Here is a 15,626-nt window from a genome sequence, read left to right as displayed (position 1 = left end):
GTGGTTCTTTTAGCCTTGCTTCACCTGGATGCTGGATTTGCACAACAGTCCTGTTGAGTTGTGCTTGTTAATTGTTGCCACAGTAGCTACAAAATGACATTTATCATGATAACATTGTGGATTAGTGTCCTTAAAACGTTTTTCTATAATTGAGGACCAAGGTTTAAAGACCCATATTGGATGCATATTCCTTTGTTGCTCATTAGTCTTCACAAAAAATGATTCTTTTTTCAATGCTTGTGATTTTGTTCTTACAAGAAATCTCCATTTACCTCAACATTTCTGTAGAGTTTGTCTTGCAAATAAGTACCAGAGTGGCTGAAATATGACATTATCTAAGGCAATTGCTGATGGGAATCTTGAAGTCCTTTCTTGCATGTTGGAAGAATGGTATTTTTGATTTTATCATATTTCTTCTGCCACTCATCTTACTGTCATTGTAGATGGTAGAGTTGCAACAAACAACATATTCTTTTAATCAGACTACAATAATGATATAAGACTTTACATATTAAAATAGTGCATTATAAGACACATTAGTGTCAGTTTTCCTTATGCCACATTTTATATCTACTATCTTAACATCATTTTAGAAAAAATTAAATGAATTATTTTCCAATTTTGAGAAAATGATACAGTAAAACCTAGATATGAATTTTCTTAGCAAATTACACGTACGAATACATAAATCTAGCCAATAACACCAATGCGCGATACAAATCATTTCTTTATGCTGAGCATTTAACTTCTATCAAGTACCTTATTGAAGTATTGAATGCAGTAAAATAGTGGAATTCAAAAAGAAATTAAATCAAGATGGGGAGACAGAGACAATAAGTGTATTGACATTTTTAACTGATGGTAAAATATATCAGTGAAAGGCCAAATTTTCAGGGCATACTGTGTGCTCCAGTGGCGCAATCAGTCAGTGCGCGGTACTTATAAGACAGTATCTGTTGAGCAATGCCGAGGTTGTGAGTTCAAGCCTCACCTGGAGCAGGAATATTTAGCTTTTTTTTCTTTTAATGATATCATCAGTCATTGATCATCTGCTCTCGGAACATTTTTTATATGTAAAGATATTATGAAAAAGTAAAGTAAGAACATGAAATGCAAAGCAGGCAGTAAGCCCCAGTGGCCTAATGGATAAGGCACTGGCCTCCTAAGCCAGCGATTGTAGGTTCAAGTCCCATCTGGGTTGTTTGTATTTATATCAACCATCTCAGCATTAGGGGTGGTTCTTTTAGCCTTGCTTCACCTGGATGCTGGATTTGCACAACAGTCGTGTTGAGTTGTGCTTGTTAATTGTTGCCACAGTAGCTACAAAATGACATTTATCATGATAACATTGTGGATTAGTGTCCTTAAAACGTTTTTCTATAATTGAGGACCAAGGTTTAAAGACCCATCTTGGATGCATATTCCTTTGTTGCTCATTAGTCTTCACAAAAAATGATTCTTTTTTCAATGCTTGTGATTTTGTTCTTACAAGAAACCTCCATTTACCTCAACATTTCTGTAGAGTTTGTCTTGCAAATAAGTACCAGAGTGGCTGAAATATGACATTATCTAAGGCAATTGCTGATGGGAATCTTGAAGTCCTTTCTTGCATGTTGGAAGGATGGTATTTTTTATTTTATCATATTTCTTCTGCCACTCATCTTACTGTCATTGTAGATGGTAGAGTTGCAACAAACAACATATTCTTTTAATCAGACTACAATAATGATATAAGACTTTACATATTAAAATAGTGCATTATAAGACACATTAGTGTCAGTTTTCCTTATGCCACATTCTATATCTACTATCTTAACATCATTTTAGAAAAAATTAAATGAATTATTTTCCAATTTTGAGAAAATGATACAGTAAAACCTAGATATGAATTTTCTTAGCAAATTACACCTACGAATACATAAATCTAGCCAATAACACCAATGCGCGATACAAATCATTTCTTTATGCTGAGCATTTAACTTCTATCAAGTACCTTATTGAAGTATTGAATGCAGTAAAATAGTGGAATTCAAAAAGAAATTAAATCAAGATGGGGAGACAGAGACAATAAGTGTATTGACATTTTTAACTGATGGTAAAATATATCAGTGAAAGGCCAAATTTTCAGGGCATACTGTGTGCTCCAGTGGCGCAATCGGTCAGCGCGCGGTACTTATAAGACAGTATCTGTTGAGCAATGCTGAGGTTGTGAGTTCAAGCCTCACCTGGAGCAGGAATATTTAGCTTTTTTTTCTTTTAATGATATCATCAGTCATTGATCATCTGCTCTCGGAGCATTTTTTATACGTAAGGATATTATGAAAAAGTAAAGCAAGAACATGAAATGCAAAGCAGACAGTAAACCCCAGTGGCCTAATGGATAAGGCACTGGCCTCCTAAACCAGGGATTGTGGGTTCAAGTCCCATCTGGGGTGTTTGTATTTATATCAACCATCTCAGCATTAGGGGTGGTTCTTTTAGCCTTGCTTCACCTGGATGCTGGATTTGCACAACAGTCCTGTTGAGTTGTGCTTGTTAATTGTTGCCACAGTAGCTACAAAATGACATTTATCATGATAACATTGTGGATTAGTGTCCTTAAAACGTTTTTCTATAATTGAGGACCAAGGTTTAAAGACTCATCTTGGATGCATATTCCTTTGTTGCTCATTAGTCTTCACAAAAAAATGATTCTTTTTTCAATGCTTGTGATTTTGTTCTTACAAGAAATCTCCATTTACCTCAACATTTCTGTAGAGTTTGTCTTGCAAATAAGTACCAGAGTGGCTGAAATATGACATTATCTAAGGCAATTGCTGATGGGAATCTTGAAGTCCTTTCTTGCATGTTGGAAGAATGGTATTTTTGATTTTATCATATTTCTTCTGCCACTCATCTTACTGTCATTGTAGATGGTAGAGTTGCAACAAACAACATATTCTTTTAATCAGACTACAATAATGATATAAGACTTTACATATTAAAATAGTGCATTATAAGACACATTAGTGTCAGTTTTCCTTATGCCACATTCTATATCTACTATCTTAACATCATTTTAGAAAAAATTAAATGAATTATTTTCCAATTTTGAGAAAATGATACAGTAAAACCTAGATATGAATTTTCTTAGCAAATTACACCTACGAATACATAAATCTAGCCAATAACACCAATGCGCGATACAAATCATTTCTTTATGCTGAGCATTTAACTTCTATCACGTACCTTATTGAAGTATTGAATGCAGTAAAATAGTGGAATTCAAAAAGAAATTAAATCAAGATGTGAAGACAGAGACAATAAGTGTATTGACATTTTTAACTGATGGTAAAATATATCAGTGAAAGGCCAAATTTTCAGGGCATACTGTGTGCTCCAGTGGCGCAATCGGTCAGCGCGCGGTACTTATAAGACAGTATCTGTTGAGCAATGACGAGGTTGTGAGTTCAAGCCTCAACCAGGGATTGTGGGTTCAAGTCCCATCTGGGGTGTTTGTATTTATATCAACCATCTCAGCATTAGGGGTGGTTCTTTTAGCCTTGCTTCACCTGGATGCTGGATTTGCACAACAGTCCTGTAGAGTTGTGCTTGTTAATTGTTGCCACAGTAGCTACAAAATGACATTTATCATGATAACATTGTGGATTAGTGTCCTTAAAACGTTTTTCTATAATTGAGGACCAAGGTTTAAAGACCCATCTTGGATGCATATTCCTTTGTTGCTCATTAGTCTTCACAAAAAATGATTCTTTTTTCAATGTTTGTGATTTTGTTCTTACAAGAAATCTCCATTTACCTCAACATTTCTGTAGAGTTTGTCTTGCAAATAAGTACCAGAGTGGCTGAAATATGACATTATCTAAGGCAATTGCTGATGGGAATCTTGAAGTCCTTTCTTGCATGTTGGAAGAATGGTATTTTTGATTTTATCATATTTCTTCTGCCACTCATCTTACTGTCATTGTAGATGGTAGAGTTGCAACAAACAACATATTCTTTTAATCAGACTACAATAATGATATAAGACTTTACATATTAAAATAGTGCATTATAACACACATTAGTGTCAGTTTTCCTTATGCCACATTTTATATCTACTATCTTAACATCATTTTAGAAAAAATTAAATGAATTATTTTCCAATTTTGAGAAAATGATACAGTAAAACCTAGATATGAATTTTCTTAGCAAATTACACCTACGAATACATAAATCTAGCCAATAACACCAATGCGCGATACAAATCATTTCTTTATGCTGAGCATTTAACTTCTATCAAGTACCTTATTGAAGTATTGAATGCAGTAAAATAGTGGAATTCAAAAAGAAATTAAATCAAGATGGGGAGACAGAGACAATAAGTGTATTGACATTTTTAACTAATGGTAAAATTTATCAGTGAAAGGCCAAATTTTCAGGGCATACCATGTGCTCCAGTGGCGCAATCGGTCAGCGCGCGGTACTTATAAGACAGTATCTGTTGAGCAATGCCGAGGTTGTGAGTTCAAGCCTCACCTGGAGCAGGAATATTTAGCTTTTTTTTCTTTTAATGATATCATCAGTCATTGATCATCTGCTGTCGGAACATTTTTTATATATGTAAGGATATTATGAAAAAGTAAACCAAGAACATGAAATGCAAAGCAGACAGTAAGCCCCAGTGGCCTAATGGATAAGGCACTGGCCTCCTAAGCCAGGGATTGTGTGTTCAAGTCCCATCTGGGGTATTTGTATTTATATCAACCATCTCAGCATTAGGGGTGGTTCTTTTAGCCTTGCTTCACCTGGATGCTGGATTTGCACAACAGTCCTGTTGAGTTGTGCTTGTTAATTGTTGCCACAGTAGCTACAAAATGACATTTATCATGATAACATTGTGGATTAGTGTCCTTAAAAGGTTTTTCTATAATTGAGGACCAAGGTTTAAAGACCCATCTTGGATGCATATTCCTTTGTTGCTCATTAGTCTTCACAAAAAATGATTCTTTTTTCAATGCTTGTGATTTTGTTCTTACAAGAAATCTCCATTTACCTCAACATTTCTGTAGAGTTTGTCTTGCAAATAAGTACCAGAGTGGCTGAAATATGACATTATCTAAGGCAATTGCTGATGGGAATCTTGAAGTCCTTTCTTGCATGTTGGAAGAATGGTATTTTTGATTTTATCATATTTCTTCTGCCACTCATCTTACTGTCATTGTAGATGGTAGAGTTGCAACAAACAACATATTCTTTTATTAGACTACAATAATAATATAAGAATTTACATATTAAAATAGTGCATTATAAGACACATTAGTGTCAGTTTTCCTTATGCCACATTTTATATCTACTATCTTAACATCATTTTAGAAAAAATTAAATGAATTATTTTCCAATTTTGAGAAAATGATACAGTAAAACCTAGATATGAATTTTCTTAGCAAATTACACCTACGAATACATAAATCTAGCCAATAACACCAATGCGCGATACAAATCATTTCTTTATGCTGAGCATTTAACTTCTGTCAAGTACCTTATTGAAGTATTGAATGCAGTAAAATAGTGGAATTCAAAAAGAAATTAAATCAAGATGGGGAGACAGAGACAATAAGTGTATTGACATTTTTAACTGATGGTAAAATATATCAGTGAAAGGCCAAATTTTCAGGGCATACTGTGTGCTCCAGTGGCGCAATCGGTCAGCGCACGGTACTTATAAGACAGTATTTGTTGAGCAATGCCGAGGTTGTGAGTTCAAGCCTCACCTGGAGGAGGAATATTTAGCTTTTTTTTCTTTTAATGATATCATCAGTCATTCATCTTCTGCTCTCGGAACATTTTTTATATGTAAGGATATTATGAAAAAGTAAAGCAAGAACATGAAATGCTAAGCAAACAGTAATCCCCAGTGGCCTAATGGATAAGGCACTCTCCTCCTAAGCCAGGGATTGTGGGTTCAAGTCCCATCTGGGGTGTTTGTATTTATATCAACCATCTCAGCATTAGGGGTGGTTCTTTTAGCCTTGCTTCACCTGGATGCTGGATTTGCACAACAGTCCTGTTGAGTTGTGCTTGTTAATTGTTGCCACAGTAGCTACAAAATGACATTTATCATGATAACATTGTGGATTAGTGTCCTTAAAAGGTTTTTCTATAATTGAGGACCAAGGTTTAAAGACCCATCTTGGATGCATATTCCTTTGTTGCTCATTAGTCTTCACAAAAAATGATTATTTTTTCAATGCTTGTGATTTTGTTCTTACAAGAAATCTCCATTTACCTCAACATTTCTGTAGAGTTTGTCTTGCAAATAAGTACCAGAGTGGCTGAAATATGACATTATCTAAGGCAATTGCTGATGGGAATCTTGAAGTCCTTTCTTGCATGTTGGAAGAATGGTATTTTTGATTTTATCATATTTCTTCTGCCACTCATCTTACTGTCATTGTAGATGGTAGAGTTGCAACAAACAACATATTCTTTTAATCAGACTACAATAATGATATAAGACTTTACATATTAAAATAGTGCATTATAAGACACATTAGTTTCAGTTTTCCCTATGCCACATTTTATATCTACTATCTTAACATAATTTTAGAAAAAATTAAATGAATTATTTTCCAATTTTGAGAAAATGATACAGTAAAACCTAGATATGAATTTTCTTAGCAAATTACACCTACGAATACATAAATCTTGCCAATAACACCAATGCGCGATACAAATCATTTCTTTTTGCTGAGCATTTAACTTCTATCAAGTACCTTATTGAAGTATTGAATGCAGTAAAATAGTGGAATTAAATCAAGATGGGGAGACATTGAATTTAATGGGGAGACATTGAAATTAAATCAAGATGGGGAGACAGAGACAATAAGTGTATTGACATTTTTAACTAATGGTAAAATTTATCAGTGAAAGGCCAAATTTTCACTGCATACTGTGTGCTCCAGTGGCGCAATCGGTCAGCGCGCGGTACTTATAAGACAGTATCTGTTGAGCAATGCCGAGGTTGTGAGTTCAAGCCTCACCTGGAGCAGGAATATTTAGCTTTTTTTTTCTGTTAATGATATCATCAGTCAGTGATCATCTGCTGTCGGAACATTTTTTATATATGTAAGGATATTATGAAAAAGTAAACCAAGAACATGAAATGCAAAGCAGACAGTAAGCCCCAGTGGCCTAATGGATAAGGCACTGGCCTACTATGCCAGGGATTGTGTGTTCAAGTCCCATATGGGGTGTTTGTATTTATATCAACCATCTCAGCATTAGGGGTGGTTCTTTTAGCCTTGCTTCACCTGGATGCTGGATTTGCACAACAGTCCTGTTGAGTTGTGCTTGTTAATTGTTGCCACAGTAGCTACAAAATGACATTTATCATGATAACATTGTGGATTAGTGTCCTTAAAACTTTTTTCTATAATTGAGGACCAAGGTTAAAAGACCCATCTTGGATGCATATTCCTTTGTTGCTCATTAGTCTTCACAAAAAATGATTCTTTTTTCAATGCTTGTGATTTTGTTCTTACAAGAAATCTCCATTTACCTCAACATTTCTGTAGAGTTTGTCTTGCAAATAAGTACCAGAGTGGCTGAAATATGACATTATCTAAGGCAATTGCTGATGGGAATCTTGAAGTCCTTTCTTGCATGTTGGAAGAATGGTATTTTTGATTTTATCATATTTCTTCTGCCACTCATCTTACTGTCATTGTAGATGGTAGAGTTGCAACAAACAACATATTCTTTTAATCAGACTACAATAATGATATAAGACTTTACATATTAAAATAGTGCATTATAAGACACATTAGTGTCAGTTTTCCTTATGCCACATTTTATATCTACTATCTTAACATAATTTTAGAAAAAATTAAATGAATTATTTTCCAATTTTGAGAAAATGATACAGTAAAACCTAGATATGAATTTTCTTAGCAAATTACACCTACGAATACATAAATCTTGCCAATAACACCAATGCGCGATACAAATCATTTCTTTTTGCTGAGCATTTAACTTCTATCAAGTACCTTATTGAAGTATTGAATGCAGTAAAATAGTGGAATTAAATCAAGATGGGGAGACATTGAATTTAATGGGGAGACATTGAAATTAAATCAAGATGGGGAGACAGAGACAATAAGTGTATTGACATTTTTAACTGATGGTAAAATATATCAGTGAAAGGCCAAATTTTTAGGGCATACTGTGTGCTCCAGTGGCGCAATCGGTCAGCGCGCGGTACTTATAAGACAGTATCTGTTGAGCAATGCCGAGGTTGTGAGTTCAAGCCTCACCTGGAGCAGGAATATTTAGTTGTTTTTTCTTTTAATGATATCATCTGTCATTGATCATCTGCTCTCGGAACATTTTTTATATGTAAGGATATTATGAAAAAGTAAAGCAAGAACATGATATGCAAAGCAGACAGTAAGCCCCAGTGGCCTAATGGATAAGGCACTGGCCTCCTAAGCCAGGGATTGTGGGTTCAAGTCCCATCTGGGGTGTTTGTATTTATATCAACTACCTCAGCATTAGGGGTGGTTCTTTTAGCCTTGCTTCACCTGGATGCTGGATTTGCACAACATTCCTGTTGAGTTGTGCTTGTTAATTGTTGCCACAGTAGCTACAAAATGACATTTATCATGATAACATTGTGGATTAGTGTCCTTAAAACGTTTTTCTATAATTGAGGACCAAGGTTTAAAGACCCATCTTGGATGCATATTCCTTTGTTGCTCATTAGTCTTCACAAAAAAATGATTCTTTTTTTCAATGCTTGTGATTTTGTTCTTACAAGAAATCTCCATTTACCTCAACATTTCTGTAGAGTTTGTCTTGCAAATAAGTACCAGAGTGGCTGAAATATGACATTATCTAAGGCAATTGCTGATGGGAATCTTGAAGTCCTTTCTTGCATGTTGGAAGAATGGTATTTTTGATTTTATCATATTTCTTCTGCCACTCATCTTACTGTCATTGTAGATGGTAGAGTTGCAACAAACAACATATTTTTTTAATCAGACTACAATAATGATATAAGACTTTACATATTAAAATAGTGCATTATAAGACACATTAGTTTCAGTTTTCCCTATGCCACATTTTATATCTACTATCTTAACATCATTTTAGAAAAAATTAAATGAATTATTTTCCAATTTTGAGAAAATGATACAGTAAAACCTAGATATGAATTTTCTTAGCAAATTACACCTACGAATACATAAATCTAGCCAATAACACCAATGCGCGATACGAATCATTTCTTTATGCTGAGCATTTAACTTCTATCAAGTACCTTATTGAAGTATTGAATGCAGTAAAATAGTGGAATTCAAAAATAAATTAAATCAAGATGGGGAGACAGAGACAATAAGTGTATTGACATTTTTAACTGATGGTAAAATATATCAGTGAAAGGCCAAATTTTCAGGGCATACTGTGTGCTCCAGTGGCACAATCGGTCAGCGTGCGCTACTTATAAGACAGTATCTGTTGAGCAATGCCGAGGTTGTGAGTTCAAGCCTCACCTGGAGCAGGAATATTTAGCTTTTTTTTCTTTTAATGATATCATCAGTCATTGATCATCTGCTCTCGGAACCTTTTTTGGTACTTATGTAGTATCTGGGCTGCCGATTTTTTGATTGTATGCCTTAAGTTAAGGCATACAATCAGATGCGATGCGATGCGATATCGCATCGCATCGCATACGATGCGATGCGATGCGATGACCCGATTTTTCCATAGGATTCAATGTTAAAATGGACTGAGTCCATTTTAACATGAAATTCAATGGGAAAAAGGGGTCCTTTTCATACCCCTACTATCCAAGTGGGCATGGAGTTGGATATAAACCTGTGGCGAGCGTAGCGAGCCACCGAGCCCGAAGCGTGGCGAGCGAAGCGAGCCCCGCGAGGGGACGGTATTCTGTGTCCCCTCGCGGGGCTCGCTACGCTCGCCACGCTTCGGGCTCGGTGGCTCGCTACGCTCGCCACAGGTTTATATCCAACTCCATGCCCACTTGGATAGTAGGGGTATGAAAAGGACCCCTTTTTCCCATTGAATTCCATGTTAAAATGGACTCAGTCCATTTTAACATTGAATCCTATGGAAAAATCTGGTCCATCGCATCGCATCGCATCGCATCGCATGCGATTTGGTCGGGTGCGATGCGATGGACCCGATTTCAAAATCGGCAGCCCAGTTACTACATAAGTACCCATTTTTTATATGTAAGGATATTATGAAAAAGTAAAGCAGGAACATGAAATGCAAAGCAGACAGTAAGCCCCAGTGGCCTAATGGATAAGGCACTGGCCTCCTAAGCCAGGGATTGTGGGTTCAAGTCCCATCTGGGGTGTTTGTATTTATATCAACCATCTCAGCATTAGGGGTGGTTCTTTTAGCCTTGCTTCACCTGGATGCTGGATTTGCACAACAGTCCTGTTGAGTTGTGCTTGTTAATTGTTGCCACAGTAGCTACAAAATGACATTTATCATGATAACATTGTGGATTAGTGTCCTTAAAAGGTTTTTCTATAATTGAGGACCAAGGTTTAAAGACCCATCTTGGATGCATATTCCTTTGTTGCTCATTAGTCTTCACAAAAAATGATTCTTTTTTCAATGCTTGTGATTTTGTTCTTACAAGAAATCTCCATTTACCTCAACATTTCTGTAGAGTTTGTCTTGCAAATAAGTACCAGAGTGGCTGAAATATGACATTATCTAAGGCAATTGCTGATGGGAATCTTGAAGTCCTTTCTTGCATGTTGGAAGAATGGTATTTTTGATTTTATCATATTTCTTCTGCCACTCATCTTACTGTCATTGTAGATGGTAGAGTTGCAACAAACAACATATTCTTTTAATCAGACTACAATAATGATATAAGACTTTACATATTAAAATAGTGCATTATAAGACACATTAGTGTCAGTTTTCCTTATGCCACATTTTATATCTACTATCTTAACATAATTTTAGAAAAAAATAAATGAATTATTTTCCAATTTTGAGAAAATGATACAGTAAAACCTAGATATGAATTTTCTTAGCAAATTACACCTACGAATACATAAATCTAGCCAATAACACCAATGCGCGATACAAATCATTTCTTTATGCTGAGCATTTAACTTCTGTCAAGTACCTTATTGAAGTATTGAATGCAGTAAAATAGTGGAATTCAAAAAGAAATTAAATCAAGATGGGGAGACAGAGACAATAAGTGTATTGACATTTTTAACTGATGGTAAAATATATCAGTGAAAGGCCAAATTTTCAGGGCATACTGTGTGCTCCAGTGGCGCAATCGGTCAGCGCGCGGTACTTATAAGACAGTATCTGTTGAGCAATGCCGAGGTTGTGAGTTCAAGCCTCACCTGGAGCAGGAATATTTAGCTTTTTTTTCTTTTAATGATATCATCAGTCATTCATCTTCTGCTCTCGGAACATTTTTTGGTACTTATGTAGTATCTGGGCTGCCGATTTTTTGATTGTATGCCTTAAGTTAAGGCATACAATCAGATGCGATGCGATGCGATATCGCATCGCATCGCATACGATGCGATGCGATGCGATGACCCGATTTTTCCATAGGATTCAATGTTAAAATGGACTGAGTCCATTTTAACATGGAATTCAATGGGAAAAAGGGGTCCTTTTCATACCCCTACTATCCAAGTGGGCATGGAGTTGGATATAAACCTGTGGCGAGCGTAGCGAGCCACCGAGCCCGAAGCGTGGCGAGCGAAGCGAGCCCCGCGAGGGGACGGTATTCTGTGTCCCCTCGCGGGGCTCGCTACGCTCGCCACGCTTCGGGCTCGGTGGCTCGCTACGCTCGCCACAGGTTTATATCCAACTCCATGCCCACTTGGATAGTAGGGGTATGAAAAGGACCCCTTTTTCCCATTGAATTCCATGTTAAAATGGACTCAGTCCATTTTAACATTGAATCCTATGGAAAAATCGGGTCATCGCATCGCATCGCATCGCATGCGATTTGGTCGGGTGCGATGCGATGCGATGGACCCGATTTCAAAATCGGCAGCCCAGTTACTACATAAGTACCCATTTTTTATATGTAAGGATATTATGAAAAAGTAAAGCAAGAACATGAAATGCTAAGCAAACAGTAAGCCCCAGTGGCCTAATGGATATAATACAGTATTATATACAGTATATAATAAGACAGTATCTGTTGAGCAATGCCGAGGTTGTGAGTTCAAGCCTCACCTGGAGCAGGAATATTTAGCTTTTTTTTCTTTTAATGATATCATCAGTCATTCATCTTCTGCTCTCGGAACATTTTTTGGTACTTATGTAGTATCTGGGCTGCCGATTTTTTGATTGTATGCCTTAAGTTAAGGCATACAATCAGATGCGATGCGATGCGATATCGCATCGCATCGCATACGATGCGATGCGATGCGATGACCCGATTTTTCCATAGGATTCAATGTTAAAATGGACTGAGTCCATTTTAACATGGAATTCAATGGGAAAAAGGGGTCCTTTTCATACCCCTACTATCCAAGTGGGCATGGAGTTGGATATAAACCTGTGGCGAGCGTAGCGAGCCACCGAGCCCGAAGCGTGGCGAGCGAAGCGAGCCCCGCGAGGGGACGGTATTCTGTGTCCCCTCGCGGGGCTCGCTACGCTCGCCACGCTTCGGGCTCGGTGGCTCGCTACGCTCGCCACAGGTTTATATCCAACTCCATGCCCACTTGGATAGTAGGGGTATGAAAAGGACCCCTTTTTCCCATTGAATTCCATGTTAAAATGGACTCAGTCCATTTTAACATTGAATCCTATGGAAAAATCGGGTCATCGCATCGCATCGCATCGCATCGCATGCGATTTGGTCGGGTGCGATGCGATGCGATGGACCCGATTTCAAAATCGGCAGCCCAGTTACTACATAAGTACCCATTTTTTATATGTAAGGATATTATGAAAAAGTAAAGCAAGAACATGAAATGCTAAGCAAACAGTAAGCCCCAGTGGCCTAATGGATAAGGCACTGGCCTCCTAAGCCAGGGATTGTGGGTTCAAGTCCCATCTGGGGTGTTTGTATTTATATCAACCATCTCAGCATTAGGGGTGGTTCTTTTAGCCTTGCTTCACCTGGATGCTGGATTTGCACAACAGTCCTGTTGAGTTGTGCTTGTTAATTGTTGCCACAGTAGCTACAAAATGACATTTATCATGATAACATTGTGGATTAGTGTCCTTAAAAGGTTTTTCTATAATTGAGGACCAAGGTTTAAAGACCCATCTTGGATGCATATTCCTTTGTTGCTCATTAGTCTTCACAAAAAATGATTCTTTTTTCAATGCTTGTGATTTTGTTCTTACAAGAAATCTCCATTTACCTCAACATTTCTGTAGAGTTTGTCTTGCAAATAAGTACCAGAGTGGCTGAAATATGACATTATCTAAGGCAATTGCTGATGGGAATCTTGAAGTCCTTTCTTGCATGTTGGAAGAATGGTATTTTTGATTTTATCATATTTCTTCTGCCACTCATCTTACTGTCATTGTAGATGGTAGAGTTGCAACAAACAACATATTCTTTTAATCAGACTACAATAATGATATAAGACTTTACATATTAAAATAGTGCATTATAAGACACATTAGTGTCAGTTTTCCTTATGCCACATTTTATATCTACTATCTTAACATAATTTTAGAAAAAATTAAATGAATTATTTTCCAATTTTGAGAAAATGATACAGTAAAACCTAGATATGAATTTTCTTAGCAAATTACACCTACGAATACATAAATCTTGCCAATAACACCAATGCGCGATACAAATCATTTCTTTTTGCTGAGCATTTAACTTCTATCAAGTACCTTATTGAAGTATTGAATGCAGTAAAATAGTGGAATTCAAAAATAAATTAAATCAAGATGGGGAGACAGAGACAATAAGTGTATTGACATTTTTAACTGATGGTAAAATATATCAGTGAAAGGCCAAATTTTCAGGGCATACTGTGTGCTCCAGTGGCGCAATCGGTCAGCGCGCGGTACTTATAAGACAGTATCTGTTGAGCAATGCCGAGGTTGTGAGTTCAAGCCTCACCTGGAGCAGGAATATTTAGCTTTTTTTTCTTTTAATGATATCATCAGTCATTCATCTTCTGCTCTCGGAACATTTTTTGGTACTTATGTAGTATCTGGGCTGCCGATTTTTTGATTGTATGCCTTAAGTTAAGGCATACAATCAGATGCGATGCGATGCGATATCGCATCGCATCGCATACGATGCGATGCGATGCGATGACCCGATTTTTCCATAGGATTCAATGTTAAAATGGACTGAGTCCATTTTAACATGGAATTCAATGGGAAAAAGGGGTCCTTTTCATACCCCTACTATCCAAGTGGGCATGGAGTTGGATATAAACCTGTGGCGAGCGTAGCGAGCCACCGAGCCCGAAGCGTGGCGAGCGAAGCGAGCCCCGCGAGGGGACGGTATTCTGTGTCCCCTCGCGGGGCTCGCTACGCTCGCCACGCTTCGGGCTCGGTGGCTCGCTACGCTCGCCACAGGTTTATATCCAACTCCATGCCCACTTGGATAGTAGGGGTATGAAAAGGACCCCTTTTTCCCATTGAATTCCATGTTAAAATGGACTCAGTCCATTTTAACATTGAATCCTATGGAAAAATCGGGTCATCGCATCGCATCGCATCGCATCGCATGCGATTTGGTCGGGTGCGATGCGATGCGATGGACCCGATTTCAAAATCGGCAGCCCAGTTACTACATAAGTACCCATTTTTTATATGTAAGGATATTATGAAAAAGTAAAGCAAGAACATGAAATGCTAAGCAAACAGTAAGCCCCAGTGGCCTAATGGATATAATACAGTATTATATACAGTATATAATAAGACAGTATCTGTTGAGCAATGCCGAGGTTGTGAGTTCAAGCCTCACCTGGAGCAGGAATATTTAGCTTTTTTTTCTTTTAATGATATCATCAGTCATTCATCTTCTGCTCTCGGAACATTTTTTGGTACTTATGTAGTATCTGGGCTGCCGATTTTTTGATTGTATGCCTTAAGTTAAGGCATACAATCAGATGCGATGCGATGCGATATCGCATCGCATCGCATACGATGCGATGCGATGCGATGACCCGATTTTTCCATAGGATTCAATGTTAAAATGGACTGAGTCCATTTTAACATGGAATTCAATGGGAAAAAGGGGTCCTTTTCATACCCCTACTATCCAAGTGGGCATGGAGTTGGATATAAACCTGTGGCGAGCGTAGCGAGCCACCGAGCCCGAAGCGTGGCGAGCGAAGCGAGCCCCGCGAGGGGACGGTATTCTGTGTCCCCTCGCGGGGCTCGCTACGCTCGCCACGCTTCGGGCTCGGTGGCTCGCTACGCTCGCCACAGGTTTATATCCAACTCCATGCCCACTTGGATAGTAGGGGTATGAAAAGGACCCCTTTTTCCCATTGAATTCCATGTTAAAATGGACTCAGTCCATTTTAACATTGAATCCTATGGAAAAATCGGGTCATCGCATCGCATCGCATCGCATCGCATGCGATTTGGTCGGGTGCGATGCGATGCGATGGACCCGATTTCAAAATCGGCAG

At 37.6% G+C, this 15,626-nt stretch overlaps 13 non-coding genes across 13 annotated transcripts; all 13 read left to right on the top strand.

Moving 5' to 3' along the window:
• Positions 1–906: 906 nt before the first annotated feature.
• Positions 907–999, top strand: TRNAI-UAU (transfer RNA isoleucine (anticodon UAU)). The gene is given in 2 exon segments: positions 907–944; positions 964–999. It is a non-coding gene; the product is annotated as a tRNA-Ile (tRNA).
• A 1,141-nt stretch (positions 1,000–2,140) lies between these two features.
• TRNAI-UAU (transfer RNA isoleucine (anticodon UAU)) lies at positions 2,141–2,233 on the top strand. Its single transcript is given in 2 exon segments — positions 2,141–2,178; positions 2,198–2,233. It is a non-coding gene; the product is annotated as a tRNA-Ile (tRNA).
• Positions 2,234–2,362: 129 nt separating this feature from the next.
• Positions 2,363–2,435, top strand: TRNAR-CCU (transfer RNA arginine (anticodon CCU)). The gene has a single exon. It is a non-coding gene; the product is annotated as a tRNA-Arg (tRNA).
• Positions 2,436–4,433: 1,998 nt separating this feature from the next.
• Positions 4,434–4,526, top strand: TRNAI-UAU (transfer RNA isoleucine (anticodon UAU)). Its single transcript is given in 2 exon segments — positions 4,434–4,471; positions 4,491–4,526. It is a non-coding gene; the product is annotated as a tRNA-Ile (tRNA).
• Positions 4,527–4,657: 131 nt separating this feature from the next.
• Positions 4,658–4,730, top strand: TRNAR-CCU (transfer RNA arginine (anticodon CCU)). Its single transcript has one exon. It is a non-coding gene; the product is annotated as a tRNA-Arg (tRNA).
• Positions 4,731–5,668: 938 nt separating this feature from the next.
• TRNAI-UAU (transfer RNA isoleucine (anticodon UAU)) lies at positions 5,669–5,761 on the top strand. The gene is given in 2 exon segments: positions 5,669–5,706; positions 5,726–5,761. It is a non-coding gene; the product is annotated as a tRNA-Ile (tRNA).
• Positions 5,762–6,937: 1,176 nt separating this feature from the next.
• TRNAI-UAU (transfer RNA isoleucine (anticodon UAU)) lies at positions 6,938–7,030 on the top strand. The gene is given in 2 exon segments: positions 6,938–6,975; positions 6,995–7,030. It is a non-coding gene; the product is annotated as a tRNA-Ile (tRNA).
• Positions 7,031–8,209: 1,179 nt separating this feature from the next.
• On the top strand, positions 8,210–8,302 carry TRNAI-UAU (transfer RNA isoleucine (anticodon UAU)). Its single transcript is given in 2 exon segments — positions 8,210–8,247; positions 8,267–8,302. It is a non-coding gene; the product is annotated as a tRNA-Ile (tRNA).
• A 129-nt stretch (positions 8,303–8,431) lies between these two features.
• On the top strand, positions 8,432–8,504 carry TRNAR-CCU (transfer RNA arginine (anticodon CCU)). The gene has a single exon. It is a non-coding gene; the product is annotated as a tRNA-Arg (tRNA).
• Positions 8,505–10,287: 1,783 nt separating this feature from the next.
• On the top strand, positions 10,288–10,360 carry TRNAR-CCU (transfer RNA arginine (anticodon CCU)). Its single transcript has one exon. It is a non-coding gene; the product is annotated as a tRNA-Arg (tRNA).
• Positions 10,361–11,299: 939 nt separating this feature from the next.
• On the top strand, positions 11,300–11,392 carry TRNAI-UAU (transfer RNA isoleucine (anticodon UAU)). Its single transcript is given in 2 exon segments — positions 11,300–11,337; positions 11,357–11,392. It is a non-coding gene; the product is annotated as a tRNA-Ile (tRNA).
• Positions 11,393–12,998: 1,606 nt separating this feature from the next.
• Positions 12,999–13,071, top strand: TRNAR-CCU (transfer RNA arginine (anticodon CCU)). The gene has a single exon. It is a non-coding gene; the product is annotated as a tRNA-Arg (tRNA).
• Positions 13,072–14,010: 939 nt separating this feature from the next.
• TRNAI-UAU (transfer RNA isoleucine (anticodon UAU)) lies at positions 14,011–14,103 on the top strand. Its single transcript is given in 2 exon segments — positions 14,011–14,048; positions 14,068–14,103. It is a non-coding gene; the product is annotated as a tRNA-Ile (tRNA).
• Positions 14,104–15,626: the final 1,523 nt, after the last annotated feature.

This window comes from Crinia signifera, chromosome 5, assembly GCF_055691185.1.
Source record: "Crinia signifera chromosome 5, ASM5569118v1, whole genome shotgun sequence".
NCBI lineage: Eukaryota > Metazoa > Chordata > Amphibia > Anura > Myobatrachidae > Crinia > Crinia signifera.
This window is presented reverse-complemented; position numbering and strand designations above follow the sequence as displayed.